The following is a 10010-nucleotide window of genomic DNA, read 5'->3' as shown; positions in this document are numbered from 1 at the left end:
AACTATTTCTTTCTTTAACAGGTAGCATTGGTTGATGGGATGGTTTCCATGGCAGTGAAACCAAACCAGATGGACGGTCTGGTGAATGGGTGCAGAAAAGTTGCATGAAGGAATGGCCTAATGGCCCAACCTAAAATTTCAATAATATAAGAGTTAATAATTTGTATAAAATCATAACGGCCCAACCTAAAATTTCAATAATAGAGTTAATAATTTGTATAAAATCATATTTTACTTAAATTTTTGCTCAAATTATTAAATTGTAACTTTAATTAATGTAACTTTAACTATGTTTATGGACGTATGGACTTTTAAGTTTCAAACAACTTAATTCAAGATGAACCCTATTTCAAGTTTAGTTACAAATCCCAAACGTTAGATCATTTTTCCTTCTTTTTTTAAAGAATTGATCGTAAAGTTTTGAAAAGAAGCATATTTTTGCGATTCTTTTTTGTTTCTCAACTTTTGTCCGAATCGAGATGGAATATGGGGGTGGCTGAATGCAGCTTCTGGAATCGTCGTGACCTGGAAGTGAATCCAGCGGGTGGCGAATTCCAGGATGACTTGCATTTAGCAGTGAGAAAAAGAGCGAGTAAGCGGGATCGCGAGAATCTCATCACAAGTTGAGTTCAACAAGCCGATCTCCGATTGGCTGTTGATAAAGTGATTGAGATCCGCCACTCCACATTGGCTGAAAGCTGAAAAATGGCGGGAATTAGGAAAGAAGAGACTTGACAGATCGAAGAATCTGGAAGTCAATTCTTTTCGAGTAGTCAAAGTGAGAGGTTGAGAATCAGAAGACAAAAAAAAAAAAAAGAAGAAAAGATGAATTCCGTGTAAAAAAAAAAAAAGTTAACTAATAATTGAAAAAAAAAGATTAGAAGAAAATCAAGTTTTAGAAAAAAAAAAGGGAAGGAAATAAGGACTGGTTGGGAGTTTGTTACTAAAGGAAATAATATAAGTATAAATCGATTGTGAATGTTTTCTTTGTAAATCCCAATTTCTTTTGTGGGAATAAAAGACCTTAACGGTCCATCGTCCAATTTTCTGTTTTACTATCGTTGTGAGTTTTATAATTATTGAAAAGATCCTGAGTTTTCATCCTGCGAAGTAAGGTTTCTCAGGCACCTTAAAAATAAAAATTTAATTGTGATAAAATTATTGTTGTTGTATTCTTTTTTTGGTGATTGTAATTTTCTTTTCTTTTGTTCCTATAGGTAAAGGTTTGCAATTTCCTTTTTCTCTATTTCAAAAAAAAATTGCTGGCACCCTCTTCTTACGTAACGTGAGAACGCCCCTGTGGCGGTTTGATTCGAATTTTAATTTTCTGATATCAAGTGATATCAAAATCGTGAGCAACTTAATTAATCGACCTTTCGATTAATTGTGCATTGAACTCACCCCTCGCTGAGCTAGTTGTTGTGGCAGCACTTAATTTGCTGCTTGTTGCAATTTTTGCCGAGTTCGCCTCTTCGCCGCTCTTTTTGACAGTTCGGCATAAATTACACATTTATAATTCGCGATCTGTTAAAATCGTATTTTTGTGGTTTCTTTTCTTTTTCAAATAATATTATTAAGTTTGAGCAACAAAAATTGCAACAATATGCCAACGCCTACCCTACATTACACGGACTACCTTACATATCCTACAAAAATACTATGCTCAAGTTGTTCATTGCAGCATAAGTAATGTAGAAAAAACAGAGCCGCTAGCACGTGAACACATTATCATTTGGTGGAATTGTAAGAAGGAATATTCAACCTTGTGCATGACAATAGTAAAATTCCCATCCCCCACAAATTATTGTAAAGCTTTAATTTCAAGGAGGCTGCAAGGAAGGATAAATAGAATCTTTTGTTAGCCTTATTCAATGGAAAACTACAACTACGAGGAGTGTTCGAAAAAGTTTGTGTTTATTCGAATTCAGAAAATTACCGGCTTGCTTCCGAGTATGTGATGTGTGCAGTGTATGTTAAAAATAAAAACTCTAGCGTCAGTTAAGAGAAACATGTTGTTTTTTTCTGTTTTTCGGGTTTATTTTGAAAACTATTTATCAAAAAATTATCTCCTTCAAAATTAAAGTTTCTTAAATTTTCTAAAGCAAAACATGCTGATTCTTATTCTAAAGAAAACGAACATTGAAAATAGAAAAAGGTAGTGCATCGCAATAAGGCATAGTATTATATCACTTGTAAGTCACAGATCATTCATGTCTCCAATACTAAGTGTGCCAAGTTTTAAAACTGTTGGATTTTTGTTTGAGGTGAAAACCTTTATTAACTTAACTACATTCCGAATAGTCATAACGAGAATTTTCTAAAGTTTTTAGAACATTATTAGTAAAATTTCGACCAGCGTTGCTACAATCTTTCTGTTTTTGTCCTAGGGGATATTACTACTAGGCAAAGACACATTGTGCAGAGCATTATGAAAAGAAGAGGAAGTTTAAAAAGTGGTGTCGGTGCACATTTGTTTTTAATTCCTGAATATTGGAGCGATATGGAAAGACTGAGTGTTTTAAAGCATTCCACATTCGCGTAGTACGGCTAAAGAACGAATCTCTGTACTTGATAGTACGACCGAAATTGGGTATACTGATAAACATTCCTAGAAGCACAAGTATTGATTATAACTGTTTAGGGGGGGGGGGGGGGGCGGTGCAGCTGGCTATTTCTCTAGAATCTAAAGCATAAACTGTTAAAATAACGTTAAAAAAGGGTGAGACAAGAAAATTTACGATGAATGTCGATGATATTATCATTTTCAATACTATCCAAGAGCCTTAAGTAAATTACAAGAGCACTAGCCCAGAGATGGGAGTTATACTCAAGTTTTTAAATATGTAAGTCTTGTAGATAATAGCCAGATAGAGGGGTAGAAAAACTTCTTGCATCACCTTAGAAATCCCAAACATCTTGCAGCATTTTTGGCGACATCGCGTTTCTTATCGTTCCCTAAGAAGTGATTGGTGATACGCCATACGATTGCACATACCGAGATTTTCGGTCTCATTTATGCAAACGCCATTAATTAATAATGGCAAGTGGGGTATATTTTGCTTTAACCATAGGTAATAGACAGCATTGGGTTTTCGAAGCATTAAATACCACACGATTTTCATTCCCCATTTAACAATGCTGTAGAGGTTTTAATTTATTGAGTTTATCATATTTTTTTCGTTGCAGGTCTACATTTTTGAAGAAGAAAGATGTGAGTCTGAAAACAAATATGAAAAGTATTTTATTAGATGTTGCAGGCAGAAATTTCTTAACAAAAATGAGAAATAGTGTTAGAGGTAAAACAGAGCTATAGGGCACACCAGCATTTATTATGATTGGTTTTCGGTATTAAATCAAACCAATACTAATTGTTTTGAACGATCCGAAAGGTCATTTCTACTCTAATGAACAAGAATTTATGAAAAGCGAAGGCACAAATTTTTTGGAAGAGAGCCTAATGCCGACCTTATTAAATTTTTTTGAAATATTAAGTGCGATAATCTTACTTTTTCAAAACTATGTAGGTATTTGCTATAAAGTTCGGTGAGGTCCAGTTTGACACTCAGTTTCTTATGTTGGCGTTTGGCACTTAAAATGCATTTGATACTAAATTAATTGATTGATATTACTTAATACAAATCGGTTGGTAGTACCCGTGGCATGATGGTTAGTGCGTTGGACTGTCATGCAAGGGGTCTAGGGTTCAATCCCTGCCTGTGCCACCTTAATTTAAAAAAAAAAAAAAATTATTTTCGCGGGTACTGCCTCTTGCGAGGAATTGACAAATCCTTCAAGAGTAATTCTTGTCATGAAAAAGTGCTTTCTCAAAAAACCAGCCGTTCGGATTCGGCCTTAAATTGTAGGTCCCTTCCATTCCATTCCTGACAACAGTACTCGCACACAGGAATGGTTGAGAGTTGTAAGTCACTAGGCCCTGGTTCACAATGGACTGTTGCGCCACCCCATTTGATTTTTTTTTGGTAAGGAAGCAATCAAGATTTATGTTATTGAAAGAAAATTAAAGAAATAAACGGTTCATTTAAGATAAAATTCAATTTTTGCCCAATTTGTATGTTGTTATTTTTCGTCTTAAAAGAAATTAATCGAATTGAATCAGCTTAAAAGCTTAATTTACAAACTTAAAGAAAATTGACCCAATGGCTTGGGCTATAGGCTGGTTAAAACATAATTTCAATACAACGCATTTTAAAAAACATTGAGAACCTAAATCAGTATAAATAAATATCAACAATTCACCATGAATTTAATTTTGCACAATTGGGACCACAATATTTTAAAAAGCTAACAAAAAAATTCTTTCCGATTGTGACAAATGTTTTGAAAGGAAGACTGGGAAGTCTGTCCAAATTATGCACCTGAATTTTGAGTTATGGAAAAAAAAACACACGAACGTCTTTTGTTTATATGAATAAAAAACATATATGACTGAAAGACTGATGGTATTATGTGCAGGATATTTGAAAAACAGGAAATTTAAAATTAAATTATCTTATAAGAGCAGCGAATAAAATACAAAACTGTTAACAAACTTGGATAGTTGTGTGTGGAAACTATGAGCATGGAGAAATTGTATGTATCTAATTTTTCCGTTACTTCTGTGATTTAGAATTCTGAGCAATCACTTATTACTATGGCTGGGAATGGACTTTTAAATTATTTTCGACGATTTTCATTAACCAACTGATACTTATTTGAAACTTATTATGCAATACTTTTCTCCCCCTTATTAGAATCGTACAAAAATATAGTCCACGCTAAAAGTCACAAGAAGGTAAGGTTGGGTTAGGTAAATGAACTGCGCATTAATGACATAGTCATCATTGCACTAAGATCCATGATATGATCCCCTATGAAAGCCCGAAGTTTTTAACTTCCCTGAAAATAAAATATAAAAACGTATAATGTCTACTCGTATAGATACTATTGTTCTATCCATCAAGAGACTACTATAAAGCCTTATAGGCGGTTTCCTGAAATGCCTACCAGTACTTCAAAATTATTGAAAAAATGTCTGCCTAAGAGGCTGTTTCTAGTGCGACAGAGTTTTGCTATGCTCTTCCTCATTATTGCAGCGTCTGCACATGCCTCTTAACATGCTCACTAGTAATATCAGAGATTGTTTGTCTTAATGCATATTTTGAGCCATAATTTCCTAGCTGTAGCACAGGTTTCGAAGCTTTTTCAACTTTCACCTTTTTTTTTGTTGAAGTATCTTGTTACCAATGATCGGTTAAGTACAAAGGATTGGGTGTTTATACGTGAGTCTTAATCTGGCGACTGTAATTTGTAATTTGAAAACGTTAATATCAGATCGTGATATCGCCATCAATTGAGTCCTGTTTTGCAGCGTTTAGCACTGTCGAATCCTCCGCTTGGAAGATATTGCTTTGATAGTAGAGCTTGAAAGAGTTGGCAAGATTGAGTGCTTAAAAAAAACCTGCACCTACTCCATCATCCGTTTTCGAGCCGTCAGTATATATTGTCGACTCACTTATGTGTGGGACACTGTTCACCCAATTGTTCCTATCAGTTAAGATAGCCTTAAAGGCTCTGTGCCTTCATTTTTCCCTTTGTATTCATGTGTAATCTGCCATTGCCCGATGTGGCTGGTTTTACAGCAGTTGGTCCGGCGCTGTTTGCAGCACTTTCCAGGGGTAAAATTGAGTACTGTTTCCATTTCTGGAGTGTTAGTGGTGCTCATCACTTCTGTTTTGTGTATGTATGGGGGATTAATCGTCAAGCCACAGTTTTTTCTCCATGTTAATTTATAGTGGTTACGAATTTCCCTGTCGCTTGGACATAAATATATTCGAGATTACCGTAGAAATCTCTTACCAAATTGAAGTTGACCTTTTGAAATGAAAACAGAAACCTTTTGAATGAAAACAGAAGTTTGGAGGAAACAGAAAAAAAGCTAAGCGAAATATGTTCAAGCTTAGTTTTTAACTTTTGAAACGTTTATATTCATAATTTAAAAAAAAAAATGTTTTTAATCCATCTTTCTATCTTAAATCTAAAGAGATCGACGTCTTTAAAGTATCTTTTCATATTTAATTCTTTCGCAAAATTTAGCTTGGGTCTTACTTCTTCAAAGGCCCTTTTTAATTTAAAACGCATTAGAATGGGAAATATATGTTGTTAATAGTGTTGTTAATTCTGTCCAATAGAAGCAGCTGATAATAACATGCTATCGCGTCTGCTTAAGGCCAACATGACGAAGGAGCTCACACGGACAATCCTTTGCGGTACGATTAATGAAAAAGACATCAGAAAATAAAATGCTTCCGTTGGAATAATGGCATAGAACAGGGCGCGTGCCGGGAGCCTTTGGATGTGCAACTGGATGGCGTCGGCTAACAACCCAGGAAAGGTGGAGAGGCATGAAAGGCTTCCCCGACCGAATTCCGGTTGGGAAATCAATAAAAGTCAATGGCCAGGCCAACGAAGTAGGTAAATTTAAAATCCTGAGTATAAGAGTGGATTCATCTCAACGACATTTTGCATATTGTATTGATAACTTTTTGTACTTAACATCAGTGGGCAACTATCAAACTCATATCATCTATTTGCCCATCAGTATTATTTTATATTAGCTAAGTTTGAACAACTATTACCTTATTCCTCCCGGAGAGTGTAATCTTCCATTTCATCGGCTGTCACCGAAAGCGATCTGATGATAACTTTTGGGCCGGAAAGTACTTCATCAACATTCTGTTCAATGAATTCAGAAGGATACTATCATACGAATTTGGATCTTATATTGGCATCCTTTTTATAGGGATGACCAGCATTCAGCATCATGACATTCTGAAACACTTTCCGGTACCAAAAGTATAGGGCCGGAATTCGACATCTGTAAAACTAAGTTATTAAACCAATTTGTTTTTTCAGTTAAAAGTCTCACGTTTACAAAAATGAATAGGAGGGGAGTATGGTTTACATAATCGTCCAACTACACAAGCTAATATCAAAATTGTAACATCGTTTCGCTCGTAGCACTGAAAATATCGCTGATGTAAGTGAATGTGTCCATTCCCCGTCGTTCTTAGGAATTAGGACGGTCTTACGGCTCATACAACAACTGAAACCAACTGCATATTGAAAAACCTTTCACTCTTAAGCACTTAAAAACCAACATTTGTCAAGTTATGGCTAAGATACCTCCCAATATGTGACACATTAAATAAAATTAAAATTACATTTAAAGAATCAATGCTTGCAACAATTCACCTGGTGGTCAATTAATTAATGTAGTGTTTCACTAATTTCAAGGCTCATACTTTACAATAAAAAAGAAATATCATGAACAATTTGATATGTGCTTATCTACTTTTGAAACCGCAAAATGGATAACCCTCTATAACACGAGTGCGTGAAGTTAGCCCCCCTTTTTTTGATTTTCCAATTTTTGAAAGTTGTTCCAGGTTGTTCCCGGTTTGTTCCGCATTGTTCCAAAGTTTTTTTGAAAAATACCCAAAAATGGGGGTTTTAGACCCCAAAAACTGTTTTTGACCTAGCCCCCCCTTTTTCGAAAATCGTTTTTTTGAAAATTGTTCCAGGTTGTTCTAGTTGTTCTGAACATTGTTCTAAATTTTTGGACCTCTATGATCAAAATTTTAAAAGTTATGGGCAAAATTTGAAAAAATTCTAGCCCCCCCTTTTTCGAAATTCCAACTTTTTTTATTTTTTTTAGATTCTAAAAAGTGTTCTAACCATTGTTCCAAAAAATGAGAGTCGTAAAATGTATATTTTAAGAGATATTGCCTAAAAAATTTTTTTTTCAAAAATGCAATATACATCTCCCAATTTTTTTGTTTTTTTTTTAAGCCTATATTTTAATAAAACGTGATTAAGCACATGCACAGCAACCAAAACTTGGCTTATAAACTATTATTTACGCTGATGATCGATCTTTCAAAAAAATGACTATTTTGTAAAAAATATTTTAGCCTCCCCTTTTCAAAAATTAAAAATTAAAAAAGTGTTCCAAGTCAAACCATACTTCTCCCAGCTCGTATCCAAATTTCGTCCAAAACCATAAGCAAATAACGCTGAAGGCGCACAAAAAAGAAACAAATAATATTTACCCTCCCGAGTGCCCCCCCTCGAAAAATTTTAAAATTTTAAGCCAAAGCTGTATTCTTTCAGCAAAGAACAAAATGTTTTTAAGATTCCAACTCTATGAAGTTAAAAATTAATATGCCTACATTCAAAAAAACATCCCCAACCCCCCCATTTACAAACTCCCAAACTTAAACAATATTTTTATATCCATAATCACTCACATCCAATTGTTCCAAAGTTTCATTCAAATATGTTCAAAAATAAAGATATTAAGTCCAAATAAAACTTAGCAGTGTACTACTCTGTTAAACATATTCTGGCCCCCCTTTTCCGAAATTCAAAATTCCAAAACTTGTTCCCAATTGTTCCGGGGCTCTTCTAAATAGTTCCAGAGATTCGTTTCTTAATATTGATTTTTAGTATGAAAAATTTACAAAAAATGCACCCCCGCCCCCCCCTTTTCCAAAATCGAAAATCTAAAACTTGTTCCCTATCCAAAATGACTCAAATCAAATTGTTCCAAAGATTCATTCAAAAATATTCAAAAATGAAGAGTTGAAGCCAAAAAAACACTTTAAGTCGAAAAATCATGTTATCCTTGTTCTGGCCCCCCTTTTCCGAAATTCAAAATTCCAAAACTTGTTCCCAATTGTTCCGGGGCTCTTCTAAATTGTTCCAGAGATTCGTTTCTTAATATTGATTTTTAGTATGAAAAATTTACAAAAAATGCACCCCCGCCCCCCCTTTTCCAAAATCGAAAATCTAAAACTTGTTCCCTATCCAAAATGACTCAAATCAAATTGTTCCAAAGATTCATTCAAAAATATTCAAAAATGAAGAGTTGAAGCCAAAAAAACACTTTAAGTCGAAAAATCATGTTATCCTTGTTCTGGCCCCCCTTTTCCGAAATTCAAAATTCCAAAACTTGTTCCCAATTGTTCCGGGGCTCTTCTAAATAGTTCCAGAGATTCGTTTCTTAATATTGATTTTTAGTATGAAAAATTTACAAAAAATGCACCCCCGCCCCCCCCTTTTCCAAAATCGAAAATCTAAAACTTGTTCCCTATCCAAAATGACTCAAATCAAATTGTTCCAAAGATTCATTCAAAAATATTCAAAAATGAAGAGTTGAAGCCAAAAAAACACTTTAAGTCGAAAAATCATGTTATCCTTGTTCTGGCCCCCCTTTTCCGAAATTCAAAATTCCAAAACTTGTTCCCAATTGTTCCGGGGCTCTTCTAAATTGTTCCAGAGATTCGTTTCTTAATATTGATTTTTAGTATGAAAAATTTACAAAAAATGCACCCCCGCCCCCCCTTTTCCAAAATCGAAAATCTAAAACTTGTTCCCTATCCAAAATCACTCAAATCAAATTGTTCCAAAGATTCATTCAAAAATATTCAAAAATGAAGAGTTGAAGCCAAAAAAACACTTTAAGTCGAAAAATCATGTTATCCTTGTTCTGGCCCCCCTTTTCCGAAATTCAAAATTCCAAAACTTGTTCCCAATTGTTCCGGGGCTCTTCTAAATTGTTCCAGAGATTCGTTTCTTAATATTGATTTTTAGTATGAAAAATTTACAAAAAATGCACCCCCGCCCCCCCTTTTCCAAAATCGAAAATCTAAAACTTGTTCCCTATCCAAAATGACTCAAATCAAAGTTTTTAAACCAATTTGTTTGTTCAGTTGAAAGTCTCACATTTATAAAAATGAATCGGAGGAGATTATGTTTTACATAATCGTCCAACTGCACAAGCGATTGGCGAAATTGTAACTGTAAACAGATATTGTAAAGCCTGTGCATCATCGCTTCGCTCGTACCACTGAAAATATCGCTGCTATAAGTGAATGTTTTGCCGAAGACCCGTCGTTCTCAGCAGTTAGGACTGTCTTAACCCACATACAACAACTGAAGCCACTGACCAT

This window comes from Eupeodes corollae, chromosome 1, assembly GCF_945859685.1.
Source record: "Eupeodes corollae chromosome 1, idEupCoro1.1, whole genome shotgun sequence".
NCBI classification, from domain to species: domain Eukaryota; kingdom Metazoa; phylum Arthropoda; class Insecta; order Diptera; family Syrphidae; genus Eupeodes; species Eupeodes corollae.
This window is presented reverse-complemented; position numbering follows the sequence as displayed.